Genomic DNA, 24297 nt, shown 5'->3' with positions numbered 1-24297 from the left:
CACGGAGGGGGGGGGGGGGGGGTTGAAGTGAAATGGAAAGAAGACAAGGATTTCCAAGGATTTAAGGTCAGATTAGTGTAGGGTAATATCAACAGCAGAATAAAATGCAATAACGGAATTAGTATTCGTTATGAATAGAAAGGCAGGGCAGAGATGGAGTGAACAATTCACTGAAAGGGTTATTATCATCAGATTCAACAGAAAACCAGATCGGACAACAATAGTTCAGTTGTACACGCTGTCGCCATAAGTAGAAGAAGAAAAGAAAGAGAAAGAGTATGAAACACTAAACAAGTAATTCAGTATTTAAAGGGGAGGGTGATGATCTAATAATCATTATTGATTGGAATGCGGTTGTAGGGGAAGGAATATAAAAAGGGTTACAGGAAAATATGGGAGTGGTAGAAGGAATAAGAGAAAAGAGAGACTAATTGCTATATGCAAATTATTTCAGTTAGTAATAGGAAGAGCACTGTTCAGAAACCACAAGAAGAACGGATATACTTGGAAAAGGCCTGCAGAAACAGGATTATCGCAACTGAATTACATCATGATCAGACAGAAATTCCGAAATCAGATACTGGAATGTAAGGCGCACCCAGGATCAAATATAAAGTCAGATCACAATTTAGTAATAATGAAGAATAGACTGAAATTTACGACAGCCATGCGAAAGAATCAACGTGGGAAGACGTGGGACACCAGAGCACTGAGGAATCATGAGATGGATTTGAAGTACGCTGAAGATGTGGCTGTTTGTATAAGGAATATCGCGGCAGGCAGTTCAGTTGAAGAAGAGTGGACATCTCCGGAAGAACAATCATAGATGTTGAAAAGGAAAACATAATACTAGGAAGGTAACTCCAAAGAAACATTGGGGTGACGGATGAAAAACTTGAGTCGATCGACGAAAGAAGGAAGTTCAAACATATTCATATAGCAACGTAAACAACTCAGGAATGATATAAATAGCAAGTGCAGTGAAGATAAGGGGAAATGTCAATAATAAAAAAGGAAAGATTGAAAAGGCAATGACTGTCGCGAGGACTGACTCAGCATATAGACAAATCAAATAACCAACGGTGAAATTAAAAGCAATGGCGGCAACATTTAAACTGTGATGGGAATACCATTGTTAAACGCAGAGCAGATAGCGGGTAGATGGAAAGAGTATATTAAAGGCCTCTACGATGGTGTGACAGAAGTAGTAATTGAAGACGATATGAAAGATGCGGGGGATCCATTATGGGAGTGATAATTTAAAAACGCTTTGGACGATTTAAGATTAAATTAGGCAGAGGGGATAGATAATATTCCGTCGGAATTTCTAAAATCATCGGAAGAAGTGACAAGGAAACGACTATTCAAGTTGTTGCGTAGATATTATGAGACTAGAAGCATACCATCAGATTTTTGTAAAAAATATCATCCACATAATACCGAAGAAAATAAGGGCAGATAAGTGAAGTAAGTGAAAAGATTTGTCGCACAGTCAGCTTAGTAGCTCATGAATCCAACTTGCTGACGAGATAAATACACAGAGGAATGGGAAAGAAAACTGAGGACGTGTTAGTTGACGATCGGTTTGGCTTTAGGAAAGGTAAACGGACCAGAAAAGCAGGCCCAACATTGCGCTTGATAATGGAAGCAAGCCTCATGCAAAATCAAGACACGTTCGTAGGAGTTATCAGCTTGGAAAGAGCTTTCGATAAAGTAGAATAGTACACGATTTTCGAAATTCTGAGAAAAATGAGAACAAGGTGTAGGGAAAGATGAGTGATATACAATACGTTGAAGAACCTAGAGGGAACAATAAGACTAGAAGAGCAAGAACGAAGTGCTCGGATTAAAAAGAGGGTAAGACAGGGATGCAGTCTATCGCCCCTACACCGAAGAAGAAGTTGTTGAAACAACAGAAAGTTTCAAGAGTGGGATTAAATTCAAGGTGAAAGCATATCGGTAATATGATTTGCTGATCACATTGCCATCCTCAGAGAAGATGAAGAAGAAGTAGCATAAGATCTTTTCAATAGAACTAACAGTCTAATGGACTGGGAGTAAACCTGAGAAAGGAGAAAGTAATGAGAAATAGCAGAAACGAGAACAGTGAGAAACTTAACATCAAAATTGATTATCACAGAGTAGAAGAAATTAAGGACGAAGCAAGGAGGACATAAAAAGCAGACTAGCACAGACCAAGAGAAGTCCACTAGTATCAAAAATAAGCACTAACTTGAGAAAGAAATTCTGAGAATGTGTGTTTAGAGCACAGCATTCTATGGAAGCGAATCACGCACTGTAGTAAAATCGGAACAGAAAAGAGTAGAAGGAGGTGAAATGTGGTGCTACAGACGAATGTTGGAAATTAAGTGGATTGATGAGGTAAGGAACGTATCGACTGACGACTCAAAAAAATAAAAAGGAAATAAGGGAAAATTCCGTCACACATGTTAATATTTTAATTCTTGTATTGGGAATCTCAGTACTGCTCTTACTCTGACAAATCACTCTCCCAACAAACTTCAAGTTTTTTTTTAACTCAGATTTTATATTTCAGTGAACAGTAAAAAATCCCGCAGCTAATGACGTCGACAGAATTCTAATACATCACTCATTCTCTGTTGTAATTTCCTGCTTAACAGGCACTAAAATGTCTTTTTCCCATTTCTTCAGCATGTATTTTTGTCCCTTGAAGTCCATCTCCAAAATTACGCAGGTATACAGGTTTTTGTAATGTGCATCTCAACACAACATAACAATAAAGGAAGCAGAGGTGATGCACTTAACTACCATCCATTATCATTGACACCTGTCTGTAGCAGAAGTTTAGAAAATATTCTGTGCTCCATTATAATACTGCATCAAAAACAGAGTAACGTTCTCCACGACAACCATCAATAATACGCAGAACTAGTCATGCAAAACCGATCTCTCGCTTTTTTTGCATAGCATCCTGAAAACCAGGAACAATGGCAGTCAAGTAGCAGCAGTATTTCTCGAACTCCGAAAAGCTTTTCAGTCAGAACACCACAGAGGCTGAAGATTAAAGGAGCCAGATTAAACCTTTACCGAGCACTGTTTAAAAGGAAGGCGCAAACACAAAATAGATGTAGAAGTTCTACACGTGGAGGGAAAGGGGCAAAACTCACTTAGTTAGTGATATTAGGAATTAAGAAACAGATGTGCGTCTCCCTAGATTTTATACTGAATGAGAAAACCAGTTCAATTATCTCCGCCTTTTAGACAATGTTAAAAACTCTACATACATAGGAGAAGAGCCTTGGTGCCTTCATTCACGACTAAATAATGACAAAAATTCCCATTCCCGCGCATGACTCTATTCCGCTAGACGTTCAGTCATTGTCGTAGTAAATACTATCCTAATGAATTTTGAAAATCCATATATAAGCGTGTCAAAATCGTCAGCGGAGATAACTTTTATAGTTTAAGTCAATATCGACAAATTAAGATGCTGACATGTTTATCTTTGCTTGGTTCTCATCTTTGGAATGAGTCGTGTACTAAAAAAATGGGCTTATAATCTGAAACCTATGTGTGAAACAATGTTAAAGAAGTGTTCCTTTCGTTAATGCAGTATAAAATGTTTCACCAAGAACGCACGGTTGAATGATTTATAATAATTAATCATTATTTATGTGAAATACTCAAAATGAAATTTTTATTGCACTTGGAAGACATTACAGGCAACTTGCAACTGTGACTGAGCACCGTGCACTGGGTTAGCCATTTAGCAAAACAGGTTATTGACTGGTATTCATTTAGAGGTGATCTTCGTCAATAAATGTCATTATTTGCATCCATGTTTACTTGAAGAGTGTCACGTATTTTATGGTTGCTGCCTCGAGCAAACCGCTGTTGTAATTTGCTCAAGACGGTATCCCACAATATATTGTCGGTTGGTAGTTTCGAAAACAGCACTCTAGCGACGGAGATGCTATCAAATATTTTTAAAAAAGAAAGGGCTCTTACTGTCTAAACAGCACGAAAGAGTAACGCTAAACATCCGAGTACATATACAACATGGCGAGTGAGACTGTTGTTGCCAATGACACAGCTGGAGAACAACTTTAAGCCAAAGACAGAGCATACAAAGACGTTTTTCGTGTAGGAGCAGTTTGGATATTCTGTCAGAATTCGTGAAATTCACGCGGCAGCTGTGAAGACAGAGAGCCAAAATAGCGGACCCCACTACATTGTGGGACAAACGTTGAGGCAGAAGAAGAGAAGCTATGAAATTCTTACGACGGTTTTATTCTGTTTTAGCACTGGCAGTTTGAGAAAATACTTTGCTATGGTCACTCGTCTTATAAAATGAGTGAGAAAAACCATTCACACGTTATGCGACGTATTTAGAGTTAGCATTTATCATATGGCATGACTTTTGCCACCAAGTAATGTAATTGTTGATCAGTAGCTGTAGCATTCATTTCATATCATCCCACAGCTACACACTTATTTCTGACACAAAATGCTAAATATATTGCTCATTATACTTCATTTATTTTATTATAATGTTTACTTTCTTTCCTGTGTATTTCACTTTATTGTAAAGTTTACTTTGCTTACTGTCTTTAGAATGATTCTAAAAATGAATTACAGAAAACTACCATATAAAAATTAGGTAAAAAACAAAGGATATAATGTCTCTCCCTTCCACATCTGCTGACGTACCATTACGAGTACAAGGGCAAAATTCCTCAGATTGTCACAAAAATGAAGTTGATATCAGTAACATTTTGTTTCTGCTACATTCCTATTGTGTAGCTATCTATGTCGATTGTCGGTTTCTTCTATGGAACAATATTGCCTACTCTTTTTTCTTTTTTTTTTTAAAAAAAAGAAGTTTGTTTGCGTCAATCAGATAAACAACAGCACTGCGTCTTCATAAAATTATTTCCTTTAACAGGAAATATCCATCCATAACCTGCTCCTTCGCCTTCAACGGTGCCCATATTTCTCCTGAAGGTCATCCATGTAATGAATGATAAATGAAACATCGAACAGCTGACGCCATAGCTGTATCACAAGACAGTACAAGTCATTATAGGTGAAGAATGCTGCGAGATATCTTTGAGTATGATGGGTACAACATGATCCCTATTGTAGTCAAAAACAAATGCTAAAAGGGGTTCAATAGCAACGTTTGGGACGTCTTAAGTAGAATACAACTCCCATTGCGCGCAGATTTTTTACTTGACTGAAACTTGCAGTCACCATTTAACACCAGTAACCGGATGGAAAGTTTATAGACAGTCATCTTTAAGATGCTAAAGGTATTCTTCACTTTGATCGTATAAAAGGTAGAATAGTAACTTACAAGTACTTCCCAGTGTTCTGGATCAACTAGGTTGAAGGGTCGACATTGATTAAGGACGAAATGAGCTAGCATGAGGGCAGTGGATCTCAGAACATAAGTGGTTACGCCATGGCAAAACCAAAGGCTTTCAAGATCATTTTTTGCGGAATCTAAGCCTTTCACGAAATCTGACACCCTGTAATTTACAAATCTGAAGAAACTTTTGTCTCACGAATAATATGAGTTGAATGAAAAAGAATGATATGCAAAATTTGTAAACTGACATCTGGGATAGAATCTACTTATTAAAAAAATGACAAAGCGCATTGACATGCAAGGAAGCTAGATAAAATAATAAATCGAGTTTTGGTGTACGGAACTGAGGCGTCCTGTACCAGGCAGAAAGATTCTCAGTTTTCCTTCATTCTCCATGAGAATTATTGCGCAGGGTAACAATATACTAAATTCCCTAAGAAAAAGTATTTACACGCTCATTCTTAGATACCGTAAAGGTCTATTCTCCAGGCTTGCACCAGGCAGAAAGCTTCTCAATTTTCCTTCATTCTCCATGAGAATTATTGTGCAGGGTAACAATATACTAAATTCCCTAACAAAAAGTATTTACACGCTCTTTCTTAGATACCGTAAAGGTCTATTCTCCAGGCTGAAGGGTCACCAACTGAATGAGGAAATGATATTGTTTGTGGGTGAGGTGCACTATTTCTGATGAAACGCTTCGCGACAAGTTAAAAATATTTCTATAACGGAAATTATTAATTATTTTATCTGATTTTGGAATGTATAGCTTTCGTTATTCTTCAAGACTTTGCTAATATTTGTACAAGTAATATGAAACATCATGACCACGTCTCACCTCTGCCCAGACGACATTTTAGGAATTAAATCTTCAGGCATGACTTAATGTTTATGTGGACTGTTAGTGACTTATTCATCGTGATGACTGGGAGAAGCCAATACATTTTGGCTTACAGTTTTCTTTCTAATTAGCGCTTAGCGTACTTCTGAATCGGAGCACCTTATAAAATAAGAATTTGCTAGATTTTCTATGTAATCGGTTACTGTCGCATCTGAGAAATTATAGCGATATTCGTCTGTTGGAACAAAGAGAATGTACTGGGGTTCTAAATACCTGATCCGAACAGAACTTGAATCAGGTTTCTCCAACATGCAAATAGCTTTTAATCCCTACATCATTTCTGGTTGTAATGTTAATTGTCAGCAGTGTTCTGCCTTGCAGCAGTTCGAGTGTAATATGACTAGTAGTAGCACTAGTCGAAATAAGAGCTGCACAGGCAGAGCAATTTGTTGAGGAATGTGCATTGCACGTATTCAGTGAACCATCTCTGTGAGTAATTTAGAAAACTTCATACGGGATGCGAATCTTACTCGTGCGGTATTCCAAACCAGTATTTAGTACGCCTTGCTCTGTACATTTGCAATAGTCCTGTTCTGTAATAAATAGAACGTTTTACAATTAGTTTTTTTCTATTTCAAAATTATTAATAAATAGTGAATTATTATTAGAATGGGGGACACACGGCACTGTGTTCTGCATGTTCATATAGAGCCTATTTGAGTATGTATGCATAGCATCAGATTATGAAGTGTCTATCATTTCCTAGACCGCCTCAAGAAACCGAATCCGAATTGCAAACGTTGTTTCATTTCTTAACAAGAAAAAGGTTTTTGACGAACATCGTTTCCTTGATACGTACTTCTAGATAAGCACTGGTTTATCCCAAAACTGAAATTTGGACGTCATTCCTCGTGTTTCTGTTGAAACACCTCTCTTTATTTACGATTTCCGCATATGAGATATCTAACGGCATATTTTTCAGTCAACATGCTTTATAAGGCTGCCACGAAATATTTGCACCATTTATCTAATTTATGAATATTACAGTAGATTCAAAAAAATAGTGAGTATTTGTGTTTTTCGTGTATTCAGTTCTACTGTAATATAACTTTCTACTCCTAATTTCGTATCTAATTTTCACATACAAATTAATTTTTGTGATGTGTTTCTTGTTATTGTGGAAGATTAACTACATTACACCACGATGGAAAATCGAAATTTTGAGTCCCATAATTCCAATCCTTCAAAGTAACTGCGCACTACCAATTATGACAGTACTGCTTCAAACGTGCAGCCGAATATATTTTACTATTTCGTGTCCTGTATCCTGTAATTTATCTAACTACAGAACTAGCGTTTATGTTATCAATACTCTAAAGGACTTTTATTCAGAGAATTCCCTACAGTCTGAAAAATTTTTGTACTTGTTTATAAATATCTTCTAAGTTACATATCTGCGTTGCATTACAACTTTCCTAGGCATAGGAATTTGCTAGATTATTTTAAAAAAATTGTATCTCATTCAGTTCTCATACTCTGACCATAAACCACCAGAAGATGAATTAGGGCAACCCCTTCTTCTTTTTGTGCGGTAGCGTTGTAATCCTGCTCCCCTGAAGACGGACGTCTTGCTGTCCAAATAATGGATTAAATGGTTTTACATCTACGTAAGTTGCTGAAAAGAAGAAAAAAGTATTAGAGCAAGTTAAAGAACAAGAAAACTTTTAGTAATTGCTGTTGTTGTTGTAGTCTGCAGTCCGAAGCACCTGTAAAATGCTCTTGGCTTTAACATATCTACTGCGACCTACATCTACGTGAACCTGTTTATTCTAGTCAAGCCTAGCTCTCCCTCCGTTAATTTTTACCCCCTTGCAGGTTCCTTCATTATCAAATTAACAATGCCTTGATGTCTCAGAATGTGTTCTATCAAGCTATTCCCTGTTTTAGTTAAATTTTTCTGTAAATATTTTCTTTCCAATTTCAATTCAGTACCTCTTCATTTGTTACTGGAGCTATCCATCTAATCATCAGTATCGCTCTGTGACACCACATTTCATAAGCTTACATTCTACTCTTCTTTGCGCTGTTTATCGTCCAGGTTTTATGTCCGCAGTAGTATACATTCTAAACAAATACTTTCTAATAATTAAATTTGTAGTCGATATTAGAAAATTTCTTTTTTTCAGAAATTCTTTCCTTTTAATTGTTACTTGGGCTGTCATAGGGAAACTAGTCTACTACTTTAATGACTCACTTCCTACTGTAGTTTCCTCAGCACCTTCTCATTCAAGACAACTGTACTCCATTTCCCTTGCTTTACTTTCGATGACATTCACATTATAACCACTTCTCAAGACACTTTCTATTCCAATCATCTGATCTTTAAAGTCGCTGTCATTGTCAGTGCTGGAAATTTTTAAAATTTTTAAAATTTGCAGCCAGTTGCAAAAGGCGGAGGTGTTTATATCTACATAGCAAACATAACTAGAAGATTATATTTCGTCTACTTGGACTCTAATTCCTTTTCTTAGGTCTTCCTCCTAACAAGACGATTCTTCGATATTCGTGACTGTTCATTATTCTTCTCGTTCTACTGCTTGCGGTTTAGGAGCGTTCTGTCGTCAAAAGTTGAATGCTCATCTCTACGTAGGATTTCCTCCGTCTCTTGCGGCTATCAATAACACTAATTTCTGATGCCGTGCCTCGCCCCTCGTCTGTGCATGTTCCAAGTGTATGATACTACTAGATTCAATTTAACCTACTTCCATCCCCTCTCGCAGTCTTTAGTTTCTTGAGCGGTCTGCACTTGAGACCTTTTGATTCTTATTCTAGGCATCCAGGTTTACTAGTAGCTTCAGTGAGTGCATTTGCATTCTGATTATATGTTTCCTTCTAATTTATTTATTTGTTTCGTTAGTATGTTATCATGCTGCTAACGTAAGATATTGGAAAACTCCGCCTTTCCTGTAAATTTTGGTTCCTATTACGGATATTTTCCCCAAACGTGTATATGAAAGGCAGCGGTCTTGACACGATGGATACATCGGCTCCTGTCAGATCAGTGAGGTTAAGCACCGTCGTACGAAATAAGAGCTTCACAGGCAGAGCAATTTCTTGAGGAATATCCATTGGACGTATTCAGTGAACCATCTCTGTGAGCGATTTAGGAAACTGCATACGAGATGCGAATCTTACTCGTGCTGTAAGATGGATGACCTCCGGAGTCTGTCGTGCGCTACCGGCAACTGGGGTACACTCAGCCCTTGTGAGGCATACTGAGGAGCTAAGTGATTGGTAAAAACTTTCTAAATCAAAGATGACATAAGTATTTCTTTACTTACAAACTGTTTTATTCGGGCAGGAGGCTTTTATCACTTCATCTAAGTGTTTGTCATTTTTTTGTTTTGAGTCTAGCCTTTTGAGTCTGGCCTACGATTTTAGACTGGGTTTTCAGTGTGTTTCTAGGTAGTTGGCTTTTCCTTTTTTGTCTCTATGGTCAGCCAACCATTTTCACACTCTGTGTGCTTTCAATTCCTTTTGTCTGGTCTCTGTCTGAGTCTTTCTTGTCCTGTGTCGTCTCTTGTCATCTCCAATTTTTCTTTATTATTCTGTGTGGGTGTTTGAAGTTTTTGCAAAAAGGGACCGATGGCCCCAGCAGCCTGGTCCTTTCACTCCCACAAACCAACCAACCAACCAATTTACAAACAACCTGTTTCGATAGACTTTGCTCTCATCTTCAGGTCTTTAAAAGGTTTTGTTATAGAATGTTTTCGTTTGGAGTTGGAACCTTACACCAAATTGTCATGTAACCAAAATGTAAAGTAAAAGTTTGTCATAAATAAATCATTTTATCTAAGTGTCAACTTCCAACTCAACAGGAACCCATTTTATAAAAAAGTTTTTGAAGACCTGAAGATGACTGCAGAGTCTGTCGGAACCGTTTTTTTGTAAATAAGAAATATTTACGCGACCTTGACGATTGAAAGTATTCACCAAGTAATAAGGGCCCCCCGGCTGATTTCTTAACACGATAAAGCTGAATTTACTTGATTGAGGAATAGCGGCTGCTGTCACAAAAATTGACGGCACGGCTGTCAGAGCGGTGTGCTGACCACAAGCCACTCCATAATCGCATCCTGTGACGCCTATGGGCTGAGGATGACACGACAGTTTGGGGTTTAAACGCTTTGTGGATGGAGCTTAGTTTCACTAGCTTAAGGGGGGTAGGACGTCAAACGGGCCGACTTCGAGAAGGAGAGGCACCACAGGACATTTTAATTTGCACTGTCTATACTTTTACAAATAAATTCATAAAACTTTGTCAGCATGACCAGGAAGGATTCAGACACACTCATAGCAGTGGAACTTCAAAAACACGAAAAAATAATATTTTTTAAATGTGAAATTTCATGACTGTTTTCAGTTACTGTTGCCTGCATTTGTTGCTATAGGTATACTTTTCTTCATAAGTAAGAGAGATTCTACGATGAATTTTGCACAGCTTACAAACCATACTTACAGGTCCATGAAACTCTAGAATTTATTTAATCTATGGAAAAATTAATGGTCAGTTACGTTTTAAACTACGTGTTTAGAGAAAACTCTAATTTTATAGTTAATTATCTCAATTTTTACCACATTTTGAACAGATTTGCGAAATTCTAGAGTTTCACACACCTGTAAGTATGTTTTGTATGCTGTGCAAAATTCATCGAAGAATCTCTCTTACTTATGAAGAAAAGTGTACCTACAGCAACAAATACAGCCAATACCAAGTGAAAAAGAAGATGAAATTTCACATGTAAAAAAAATTGTTTTGTTGTGTTTTTGAACATGCTCTGCTATGAGTGTGAATCATGAATCCTTCCTGGTCATGCTGACAAAGTTTTACGAATTTATTTGTAAAAGTATAGACAGTGCAAATTAAAATGTCCTGTGGTGCCTCTCCTGCTCCAAGTCGGCCCGTTTCACGTCCTGGTGTTGTGGTCTTCAGTCCTGAGACTGGTTTGATGCAGCTCTCCATGCTACTCTATCCTGTGCAAGATGCTTCATCTCCCAGTACCTACTGCAGCCTATATCCTTCTGAATCTGCTTAGTGTATTCATCTCTTGGTCTCCCTCTACGATTTTTATCCTCCACGCTGCCCTCCAATACTAAATTGGTGATCGCTCGATGTGTCAGAACATGTCCTACCAACCGATCCCCGATTGTGCCACAAGCTCCTCTTCTCCCCAATTCTATTCAATACCTCCTCATTAGTTATGTGACCTACCCATCTAATCTTCAGCATTCTTCTGTAGCACCACATTTCGAAAGCTTCTATTCTCTTCTTACCTAAACTATTTATCGTGCACGTTTCACTTCCATACATGGCTACACTCCATACAAATACTTTCAGAAACGACTTTCTGACACTTAAATCTATACTCGATGTTAACAAATTTCTCTTCTTCAGAAACGCTTTCCTTGCCATTGCCAGTCTACATTTTATATCCTCTCTACTTCGACCATCATCAGTTATTTTGCTCCCCAAATAGCAAAACTCCTTTACTACTTTAAGTGTCTCATTTCACCCCCCTTACAAGCATTCGTTCTACGGTTGTGTAAATACGAAAGAAGAAACTGATTTCGATTAATGTGAGCTTGCGTTAGAATGTATCTGCAGACATTAAAAGTCGGCCTCGTGCGAGCGAGTGGAAGTACCACGGTAGAGAGAGAAGGCCGGAGACGCCACTGTCTGTGGTGGCGCGGCAGAGGCGGCCAGAGGCCGAATGACGCGGCGCCTCGCCGCGGCCCGCACCACCTGTTAATTGCGCTCTCCGGGAGGAGGCGGGAAGAGGAGAGACTCCGCAGAGGGAGAGAGGGAGACGGCGGTCGCCTCCCCTTCCCCCCCGCCGCCTCCGCCACCGCCGCCGCCGCCCGCCCACACGCGATTACCTCGAGATGGGCTCTGCTCTCCTCGCGCCGCAGCTGTGTTTGATCTGCCGGCAGTAGGCCACGGCTGCAGGGCTGCAGGGCTGGCTGGCCGGCCGCGACCCGCCCCACGCCGCGCCTCATCGCCTATTCCTCGCGCGTTCTCTCCAGGAGCAGCCGAGCACCACCTGCTGCCGCGCCGCGACACCACACGTAACTCGGGCTCCTCCCGCCGCCCAGGCGCGGACCAGCTACCCGCCGTACAGACTCCCGACTCAGAGCTAAAACAGCACTCGTCTTCTTTAAGATATCAACCACCTCTCAGTATCCTCCAACGTCTCAAATAAAGGAGTGGACCCAAGAGGAACGGCAGAGGCGGATCATTTCGCTTATACACTATCTGATCAAAAGTACCCGGACACCCATTACTGGACCTTAATACGGTGTGCGTCCACGCTTCCCCTCTATAACACGTTGAACTACACTACTGGCCATTAAAATTGCTACACCAAGAAGAAATGCAGATGATAAACGGGTTTTCATTGGACAAATATATTATACTATAACTGACATGTGATTACATTTTCGCGCAATTTGGGTGCATAGATCCTGAGAAATCGGCACCCAGAACAACCACCTCTGGCCGTAATAACGGCCTGGGCATTGAGTCAGACAGAGCTTGGATGGCGTGTACAGGTACAGCTGCCCATGCAGCTTCAACACGATACCACAGTTCATCAAGAGTAGTCACTGGCGTCTTGTGACGAGCCAGTTGCTCGGCCAACATTGACCAGACGTTTCCAATTGGTGAGAGATCTGGAGAATTTGCTCGCCAGGGCAGCAGTCGAACATTTTCTGTATCCAGAAAGGCCCGTACGGGACCTGCAGCTTTATCCTGCTGAAATGTAGGGTTTCGCAGGGATCGAATGAAGGGTAGAGCCACGGGTCGTAACACATCTGAAATATAACGTTCACTGTTGAAAGTGCAGTCAATACGAAGAAGAGCTGACCGAGACGTGTAACCAATGGCACCCCATACCATCACGCCGGGTGATACGCCAGTATGGCGATGACGAATACACGCTTCCAATGTGCGTTCACCGCGATGTCGCCAAACACGGGTGCGACCATCACGATGCTGTAAACAGAACCTGGATTCATCCGAAACAACGACGTTTTGCCATTCGTGCACCCAGATTCGTCGTTGAGTACACCATCCCAGGCGCTTCTGTCTGTGATGCAGCGTCAAGGGTAACCGCAGCCATGGTCTCCGAGCTGATTGTCCATGCTGCTGCAAACGTCGTCGAAGTGTTCGTGCAGATGGTTGTTGTCTTGCAAACGTCCCCATCTGTTGACTCAGGGATCGAGACGTGGCTGCACGATCCGTTACAGCCATGCGGATAAGATGCCTGTCATCTCGACTGCTACTGATACGAGGCCGTTGGAATCCAGCACGGCGTTCCGTATTGCCCTCGTGAACCCACCGATTCCATATTCTGCTAACAGTCATTGGATCTGGACCAACGCGTTCAGCAATGTCGCGATACGATAAACCGCAAACGCAATGGCTACAATCCGACCTTTATCAAAGTCGGAAACGTGATGGTACCCATTCCTCCTCCTTACACGAGGCATCACAACAAATTTTCACCAGGCAACGCCGGTCATGTGCTGTTTGTATATGAGAAATCGGTTGGAATCTTTCCTCATGTCAGCACGTTGTAGGTGTCGCCACCAGCGCCAACCTTGTGTGAATGCTCTGAAAAGCTAATCATTTGCATATCACAGCATCTTCTTACTGTCGGTTAAATTTCGTGTCTGTAGCACGTCATCTTCGTGGTGTAGCAATTTTAATGGCCAGGAGTGTATGGTGGCGACATTTCCAGTGATGTGTGAATACCTGCGGAGGAACGGTAGGCCATTCTTCCTCGAGAGCCGAACCCATTTAAGGTACTGACGGAGGCTGCTAGGGTCTGCAGCTCAAGGAGACAGTCTGACGCGTTTCCCCTTCTTGCTTGACGCTCGCTAGTTTAAAAAAAAGAAAAAAAGAAAAACGAGGTCAAAGGTGATGGCGAGAAATCGTATTTTCAACGCCATGCATCGAAAGATCGTCCAAATAACAATTATTTTTATTGATATCGTGGGGGTCCAAAGCTAATAATCTGCGAGTTATTAACGTTTTCGTATTTCATGCTGTAGCGTCGGTACCCTTCATTCAACGAGAAGCGTTCAATAAGTAATGCACAACTTTTTTCCTCTACTAATTCCCCTAGAAAAATGCGAAATTTGTTGCGGGACATTGTGAAATATTCCCACTTCAGCCCCCTTTGTGTCACGAACTTCCGACAGGTGGCGGCACTATACATACCTTTCAAAATGGCGTCTGTAACGGAGGTGTGTTCCAAGCAGAGAACTGTCATTGAGTTTCTTTTGGCGGAAAACGAGAGCATCGCAGATATTCGGAGGCGCTTGCAGAGTGTCTACGGAAATCTGGCAGTAAACAAAACTGTAGTGTGTCCTTGGGTGAGGCGCCTGCCATAGTAGCAAGGTCGAGCAAATCTGTCCAATCCCCACGTGCCGCTCGGCCGCACACAGCTGTAACCTCTGCTATGTTCGAACGTGCGGACAGTCTCATTCTAGCTCATCGACGGATCACAGTCAAACACCTCGCTTCACAACTGGACGTCTCTGTTGCGAGCGCTGTCACACTCGTCCACAACTTGATGTAGCAAAAAGTGTGCTCCCGCTAGGTTCCTTGCCGCATAACGAAGACCATGAAGGGCAACGAAGGGCCATCTGTCCGCCTGATCCTGCACGCTACGAGGCTAATTGTGACAATTTTTTTTGAATATCGTCACAATCGATGAAACATGGGCTTATCCCTCCGAACCGGAAACAAAACAGCAATCCATGTAGCCGCACCACACCATCTCTCCTCCGAAGTAAAAGTTCAAAGCCGCACCTACAGCCAGTAAATTCATGGCGACGGTCTTCTGCGACACTGAAGGTGCAATTCTACTTGATGGTCTCCCTCACTTTGCACCGATCAATTAGGAAGTGTATTGCGCTCTGCTCATGAAATTGAAGAGACGACTTCATTGTGTTCCTCGCGATAAAAATGCAAATGAGCTTCCCAAAGCCTCACACAAGTCTGCGCACCCGAGAGGAAGTCACAAAACTTCATTCGACTCTTCTGCCTCACCCACCCCACAGCCCAGAATTCGCGCATTACCACTTGGATGTGTTTGGCCTAATGAAGGATGCACTCTGCGGGGAGCAGTACGTGAATGACGGGGAGGTTATTAAGGCATCCGAAATGGAGTAGTAGAGGGATACCATGCGGGCACGCTGGCCCTTCCCGTAATGTGGTGTAATGACGTCGCATCGAAGGCAGATTATGTTGAAAAATAGGGTTTGGAGTCAAAGGAGTGGGAACAAGTGTGGTGTGGTGGAATCCTGAATAAAAGCAACTTGCTCTCAGAAAATGATGTGTTACATTACTTACTGAACCCTCCCCACACACGTCTGAAAGAGGGAGGCCAGCGATTGAGCGATGAAGCCATCCAACCACCAAACCCGCTGGTCCGTGTCCGATGTTTAGTAGTCACATTTTTTATGCGATAATCAGAATACTTTTCTTTGTTTTTTCTTACATAAAATAGCAGGAGGTTTAATTAATTGATATTCAGTTGAGTATATATAAAGTAATGACAGTTATTTTCATTGTAATACACGACGCGCTACGATAGGACTTTTGTAAATGATGATGTTCAACCGACCCGAGAAAGTGATAACACCGAAATGCACCTCTCTTTGTCAACCATGTGACTGTTACTTTTGCGGGCCGGTGTGGCCGTGCGGTTCTAGGCGCTTCAGTCTGGAATCGCGTAACCGCTACGGTAGCAGGTTCGAATCCTGCCTCGGGCATGGATGTGTGTGATGTCCTTAGCTTAGTTAGGTTTAAGTAGTTCTAAGTTCTAAGTGACTGATGACCACAGATGTTAAATCCCATAGTGCTCAGAGCCATTTTTGAACTGTAACTTTTTCCGACAGGTAACAAATTTCATCGCACGACCTGAAAAACATGCGACATGACAGAAAAGCAGACAAATAAAACATAAGGCAGATGCTACGAGAATTGGTGCGTTGGTCCATAGCCAGTTGCCCTCGCCGTTATTTCATGATATGCTTTTATACGCTTGGTACGAGTACAAAGCGATATCTGATAGATCTGCTATTAGCAGCCTGAATTAGGTATGCTTCCCACAAACAACGCACAAGAAAACGTGTCTACGTGGCGAGATTACGCTCGTCTGCAGAGTATGGTAAGAGAAATATGTACTTTGCATAAACGGACATAATGTCCGCAGGGAAACGGCAATTAATTTTTATATAATGTTAACTATAATCAGTCTTGATTGCAAAATGTTTATTCACATGATCGGTTACGTTTCCTCTAGAACCATCTTCAGATCTGCAATTTCGGTTACAGGAGTAACCCGTCCACACTCAGCAACCCTCACATGCTGCGTCACATTGTGACATGCTGCGTCACATTGCAGATCTGAAGATGGCTCTAGAGGAACCGAAACCGGTCATGTGAATAAAGATTTTCCAGTCAATGCGGATTATAATTAACATTATAGAAATATGTATGTTTTGCCTGTTTCTGTGATACGTTTCACCACGGTGATTGAGAGAACGCTCTCGAATAGACGATCAGTGAGGATTACGCAATAATACACTTTAGATGTATTTTTATACTAATTGTCATGATGAAAATAACTGTCAATACATTATATGTATTTATTTGATTATTAACCACTCCTCCCTATATTTTACTTTTAAAAAGGTAATGAAAAGTATTATTCTTACCAGAATCTTATCGGATACACTGAAAAAAAATCTAATGAAAGAAAAAAGCGATGACCACGAATCAAACATGGACCAGCAGCTTGGTAGTTTAATGTTTCGACACTGACCTCCATCTACTAGATGTGTAGAATGACACGTACCCATGCTACGTCATCAAAACATAGAAACGTTAGTACGTTGAACGTTATTAACTTTGGATCCCATACTATATTACTAAAAATGTTTGTTTTTGACGAGCTTTTGGCGCACAACACTGAAAAAACGATTTTCTGTCATCACCTTTGACGTAGATTTTTTTAAAAAAACTAGAAAGAGCGTAGGAAAAAGCCGAAACACGTGTCTCTTCATTTTCAATACAGAACGTCCTTGTAAAACGTGATCAAAATTGGTGACCCACCTGTCAGACCTTCGCCTTCTGAGTCAACACCCTATCTCATGCCAAAGATGTTCCGTTGTGTTCAAGTCGGGACTCAGTAGACTAGTCCAATTCAGGAATGTTACTTTGCACAAAACATTGCCTCACAGTTGATGCTTTATGACAGGTTGCATTGTCATGGTGGTACAGACAGTCACTGCCTCCGAACTGTTCCTCTACACTAGGCTGTAAAATGTGTTAATATTCTCCTTTCTTAAACGCTACAAGGGGCCACAGGCTAACCACGAAAAACACCCCTTACCTCCTGTTTACTTTACTGTTGACACTAGACACAGTCACAGGTAACGTTCTCCAGTATTCACCAAATGCAAACCTTTCCACCGGATTGTTAGAGGATATAGCCCCCATTCACTCGTTTCAGTCATCTTCTGGCTAGTAGATTTGCTCTTTACATCACCTCAAGCGTTTTTTAACAGTGGCTACAGGAGTCTGTGCTTTATGAGGACCATTGCAACCCGTTCTTCTCAACTTCATACACATAGACATTGTGCTAGCAAAACTCGTGGTAGGATTTTGGAAATCACATGTGATAAGTTAAAATGAACAGTCGAGATCTTTATTGGCCGGTTTCGACTTATATACAAGCCATCTTCTTTTTTTGGCCACTTATGGCAGGTACTGACGTCACCTCGGATTTCTCGTGGTACCACGATATCACATGTGATATCTTCCGCTGATTTCATGTTATTTCCTATAACCACCCTCTGCAACGCTCGAAAGCCTCCACTCGTCAATAAAGGAGGTATGCGAGGTCCTGGTTGATCCTTCAGGTACCCACTTCACAATCCCATCGCCAACGGACGGCTTGGGTGGCTTTAGAAGGGCTGAAACGTCCGTAACGGATTTGTTACACAGGGGACATCCAGTGACTAGTCTACACTCGAAGTCATTGTACTCTCCTGGTCGATCCATTTCTGCTGCTACAGGCTCTCCACAGGCAACACAGTACCCCCGGTCTTCTTTTATACTGGCGGTTCCGCCTGTTATGATATCTAGTGGTCAGTTCCCCATTACAAAGGTGTGCCGTGGTATTTTTGATCAGGTACTGTATTTTTACCTATTTCAATTTGTGGTGCTACATCTCTCCTGATCACCGCATCTCCTAGCAAACAGATTCCTATGAATGTGATGCAATGTCTTGTGGTTTGGGAAGCATTTGGTTCGAACCTACTTGCAGGTGTGAACAAGCAGTCACTCCGATCATCGATCAACCGTAGCTAATTATGGGGAAGTAGGAGAACGGGGAGCGCAGTACCACAATCATAACAATGTAAACAGTCTAAATTCGACTCCACAGATTTACCAAGAAACAGTAAACGAATATTAAACACTTTAATCGGGAGCATCTCGCCGTATCGTGTCGACGGCACCTGGAGATTGCCCATGAGGTCCTCCGTGGTGCACAAGGACGCTACATGTTGACAGCTGCTGTCACTGATGGAAGTGAAGCTGAGTGACACAGATAGGCCCTGTTTAAGAACTCAGTGCCAGCAAGAAAACTGCAGACTGTCAGGTTAGCCTCTAAATTATATTGGGACGCACGAATCAGTGACTCCAAAAACTGCTGATTCAACACGAGTATTCATCGATTTTAACTATTTTTACATATTTTCCTTCCGCATCCCCTAAATGCAAAGATTTCTCATTCCCTGTTATTTATTGTCTATTTAGCGAATCACATAACTAATTTTTCCAGGCGCTCCAGAGTTACGGCTCCAAACTCAAGTCGTAAACCTGTCAAGGGTGTCACACCGGTTATTCAGATAGCAAGTGGTATGCATGCCACATTTACTAAATTTTGTTCCAGTCATTCAGGACGTATACTGGAACACACACACACACTCACACACACACACACACACGCACGCACAACGCAACCACAAAACGTTTCTTAAGTATGGAATAGCATTTTCTCACTCGAAAATTCATAAAATGGAAATAAAATAAATATGTTGGTTTCTAACAGGAATAATTAATTCTCGAATGTACGCCTCACAATGTCTAGTTCACAATTAAATAAACTACGTTAAAAAATTGTCAAGTGCCTGAATGAAGCTAATTGAACTAGCATAGTGCAACTCATTCTGTAACTGTTTTACTATTTTCACTATTTATATGGCATTCACATGAGATTTAGGAAAAGTTACGTTACTGCATCATCACACAAGTTTTATGATCACTATCCAGATTTTCACGATAATATTGTGTTAAAAATTGGATTTTAAACCGTGAAAACAACTGAGTCCCATCATCACCTTACAGTACTTAGCCAACGAAAACACACAGTAAATCAGAAGTTTACTGAAAGTACAAAGATCTACTGAACAGTGGAAAAAAGCTTGTATTTCGATGTGACACAATAATGAAAGGTAATATTCAGTGCCAGTGAAAGAATACCCATACGTTGAAAACAATCAACTTAAGTTGCTCCCTGTTTTTAAAGTGTAACACAAAGTGATTTTTTTTATCTAACGTCTCTTGTCATCCTATGTCTCCTGTTTCCTTCCTGCATGATTCCATAGATCTTACTTATATTTTGCTCATCCTCCTTTTCAATTAGCAACAACTCTATTAAGTTTCCTTACACATGGTCTGTTATTATATTTTCGGTATCGACAGGAAATTTATCTCGCAAGGGCTTTCGCATTACAGGACTTGTCACTGACTGGAAGGAAATTTTATTTTTGCAAGAGTTTTCCCTTGCTAGTACCATATGACTTAACACAGTTGAAGTGTTATAATTTTCGTCATTGTCATTGCCAAAATAACAGAGGGAAAAGAAGGTACATCCATGTGCCTATAAATTTTACAGGAGAGCAGTTTCAAAATATGTTGCAAAATTATTCTTAAAACCTTCTTTCGATATTAATACAATATATTTCCGGGTGTTAATTTTCTTGCTTATAGTGAATAGCTATAGCGTATTTAACATTTTGAAAATATTCCTTTAGTTTCTAAATGACCATTTTTATAATAAAAGTCATAATGGAAACTAGTGTGATATGAATTTTCTCGGGAACAAAAGATATTTTATCTAATTACACGCACAAAAACAAATTTGTTAACGCTAAGATTTTAAATTTTTTCAACGATGTGGGAAGAATTAATTTTCTTGCTAAATGCATATCACTTGAGATCAATTAATATTTTCGAAAATAATGGTGTATCCTCGTGTGGTAGTGAAATGTAATAGTCTTGGCCTTCAGAGGCAGCAGTATACTGTTTTGCTGCAAGTCTACGATCTCCTCTTATGTTACTGATACGACACGTGAAATAACAAAATCTGTAATGGGCCTAACAAAATGTCAGTCGTAGTTGCAAAACTTTACAGGTGTACTACTTTCCACTTTGAGTATTGGGAAAGTCTCCTTCTGGGAGTCTTTCGTCCATTCCTTCTCTACAGTTTCTCGGTTATTTTGCTGTTGTTATGGAAATTATGCATCATCTACTGGAAATCTCACAATGAATGGCAAGACAAAGCTCAGTGTCAAAGTAGAGTTCTGAATGAATGCGTTTTCCTTTTTGTAGGAGTAAAATATGATTTCTCGTCCTTTATTATATCATCCTCTCTTGTATTAGTTTCTAAAATAAAATATTCTGGTATGGAGGGAGCAATCTGCAAAATGGCCTCCAAGTATTTGACCAATTCTAATTTTAGTGTTCACTATCTCCGTATTTTTGTCACGCTCGCAGGTATGAGTAGCCTCTAATGAAATAAATATCAACTACAAACCTCACAACATTGTGCGCATACCGCGATTGATATCGACAACATATAGCTGCGTGATTTTAGTTCTGTCCACTAGCGAATAGCCCTAAGTTTGTGAAGGCCTTTATCTTGTTCAGTCAGTTGATTAAACATCAAATGCTCCTAGAATGAGATATCCCCATTCGCATTCCTTGTGCTCTCAAGTTGGGGGTACACACTGATATGTTATATGTTATCAGCCTGTGAATGTTGAAAACGATCAAAGATAACCAACGCTAGTAGCACAGTATTCGTATGCTACCATATGGAAGAGGCAGAATTTTTCTTTTAAAATCTCTGCACGCGTGTACTTTCTACTTTCTTTCCTGGATTCTCTTTTCCTGTCATAAAAACATTGTGCTGGTCTACTATATGCCTCATTCTGCATTTCAAATTTTCTATATTTTTAATAATCTCATGTGCTGTTCCTCGAATTAGTCTTTTTTGACACGTACGAACTTCAGCGTAGCATTAAAATTATCACAGATACAGCAAGCACCACTCCGATTGTATGCAAAGGCATTAGTGAAGTTGTCTTAGGAAACTGCTTGGTACGACTCTTAACACACATTATTGCCACATATACTTTTCTTTCATGCTTTCCATTTGTACGTCTTCTTCTTCTAAGTAAGTCTTTTTTATGTTTTTGTATTTTTGTGATGGAATGTGGTCGACAGCTGTAGTCTTCAATCCCCTGAAACTTTGTGACTCCCTCGCATGTCCCGTGGAGCAAACCTCACCTTATTCAAATATTTTTGGTTGTTTTGTGATGTCTTTTTATCCCAGCTAGAGACGGATGGGCTTCTTGACGTAAGAAGACTTCTGAAATACATTGTTTCAAAACTCCTACTGTACGTTTACAACCTTTTGATCGAACACTTGTCTCATATTTCTTTCTTGGCCATATTTTGGCAACTGCGTAAACCGAAACTTTGCAAATAGCTTAACTATAAAAATCTTTATTATGCCTTGACGTTTCTGGGGCTACCTAGCTCATGTGACAGCTGCCATTTTCCAAGTGCCTTGGGATTTTAATAGCTGTTGTAGATATACATTTACTTCAGTCGTAGATATACTTTCATTCCTGAACATCTTGGGAGAACAGTGAAATTGGGCATTTATTTTAAGGCTATGGCAGAGATGAAGAATAAAACATCTAACTGTTTAACTAACTGCAGATTTGCCAGCTTAGTCTCAAAAATTTTCCGCTGTTAATGCAGTACAATTCGAGGTTTATAGACGTACCTTTTTTCGTCCAGTATGCACTGGACCTGCAATTTTTTCCTCTATGCGTGGCTTTCAAAACAGACTATATTTCTGAGATTTCTTTCTTTCTTCCCTTAACTATGTGTGCACTACAATGTACACAACTTAATCTACACAAATTAAAAATAAAATTACTTTCTCAACTGAAATTACGAACATATCAATCACATATACCAACCACTATTATTGAATTGTAGATACTCAAATTCCTCTATTTCATCTATGACACTGTCACCATATGATGGCCAGGCGTGTCTAACACTTATGAATTAGGTTCTTTTTTTGTCTTATACCACAACCAATTTCTTATCTGTATTTTGTCCGACATACTGCTGTATACGTCTGTTTAATTCCCTTAATATTTTACTCAACCTGTAAGAGATTTGTTCATTATTAGGCAAATGAAATTGTAAGTAATTTACTTTTTCTGAGTGAAAAAGGCGGCAGATTATACCGAAAATTTTTAATGATTTTCATCTTTTAACAAGATGAGATTTTTTGAGGTTTTTTTAAAGAAATAATCAAGCTATCATAAATTGTTGTACTGATAATACAAGCAGAACAACTGTTTCCTCTATAATTCCGATGGGTATTTTGCATAACCATCTTCTGAATTTTATTTTCATCATCCTTTAAAGTGAACCTAAATTTTCTAATGTACCTTTGTTATTACTACAGAGTTGTTATTTTTGATGGCCGGTGCAACTAATAGCAGCTTCAGTTCAAACATAAACCTCCTTTTTTCATCTACTGTATGGACCAGTACTGTTTTCTGCTAACGTTGGACGTTCTTGTTTCCAATTAACAGCCTTAGGGTTGTCTTGAATTCACCTACAAACCTTTTTTCGTAAGTGCAATGCGTTATTTTTTCAACTGCTCCCCGGTCAGTTGCTGGATACGCCTTTCTGAAGCATATTGCATTGCCTTCATATACACAGTCTGCTTCAATAGAATCTTCTTTTATATTCACTAATTTCAAGTTCTTGTCCAAACCATTCAATTTAGTTCACAGTGTCACTATCTCCTCTTTTAATGTACTGTACAAAGGTCCTAGCTACTCACAGAAAATGTGCTCCGGAGTGACATAACGAGATTGTATTGACGGTAAATTCGGCCATCATAGCTATAAACTTTGCGTCTGACTAATACTTAACAATTACTGAAATTGTAACCCGAATCGTGTTTAACAGGCAGCAGTGTCTGCAACTCAAAACAAATTTTTAAAGAGTTCATAATAACAATGGTAGCTATCATATTAATACCATCGTGGTGCCTAATTACTACGTTCTTCATACCATCCCTGTATACCTATGACCCGTATAGCTGATTTCCTCAAGATGGCAACATTACCTCCTTTTGAGCCTGTGGTTCATGTAACAAGATAGTCTGTCTATTTTTTTATTCCCCATCGCTGCTGCAGCAGCAGCTCCTTGTTAACCTGCGCTGTTGGATAAGTAGCTCCTCCACAGTTCTCTGTGCTACACGCATCCATACTGCTCCTACTTGTTTTCCAACATCATCCATCCACCTTCCGTTCCATCGTTTCCTCAGTCTTTTATTGTCCCCTGGTACAAGATAGAGGGTTTTCTTGGTCCATCGACTGCCCATTCACATGGCCCTGACTCTATTTCCCATAATTTCACTTTCGTTGCAGTCATTATGAATAGTTATTTAGCTGAAATACGTACACTTCATGACAGCAACCTATGTTTCTACAGTCTCCCACTTATCATTATTAGTCTGTTGTTGCACACTGGATTTTAACGCAATTTTTCACTACGTAGGTGAGAGCAGGAACATTTTATTGCTCTATTAGCACCAAAAGCGGGATTTCAATGGCTTGCTTCAACTTTCGCGATAATTCC

This window comes from Schistocerca nitens, chromosome 2, assembly GCF_023898315.1.
Source record: "Schistocerca nitens isolate TAMUIC-IGC-003100 chromosome 2, iqSchNite1.1, whole genome shotgun sequence".
NCBI lineage: Eukaryota > Metazoa > Arthropoda > Insecta > Orthoptera > Acrididae > Schistocerca > Schistocerca nitens.
This window is presented reverse-complemented; position numbering follows the sequence as displayed.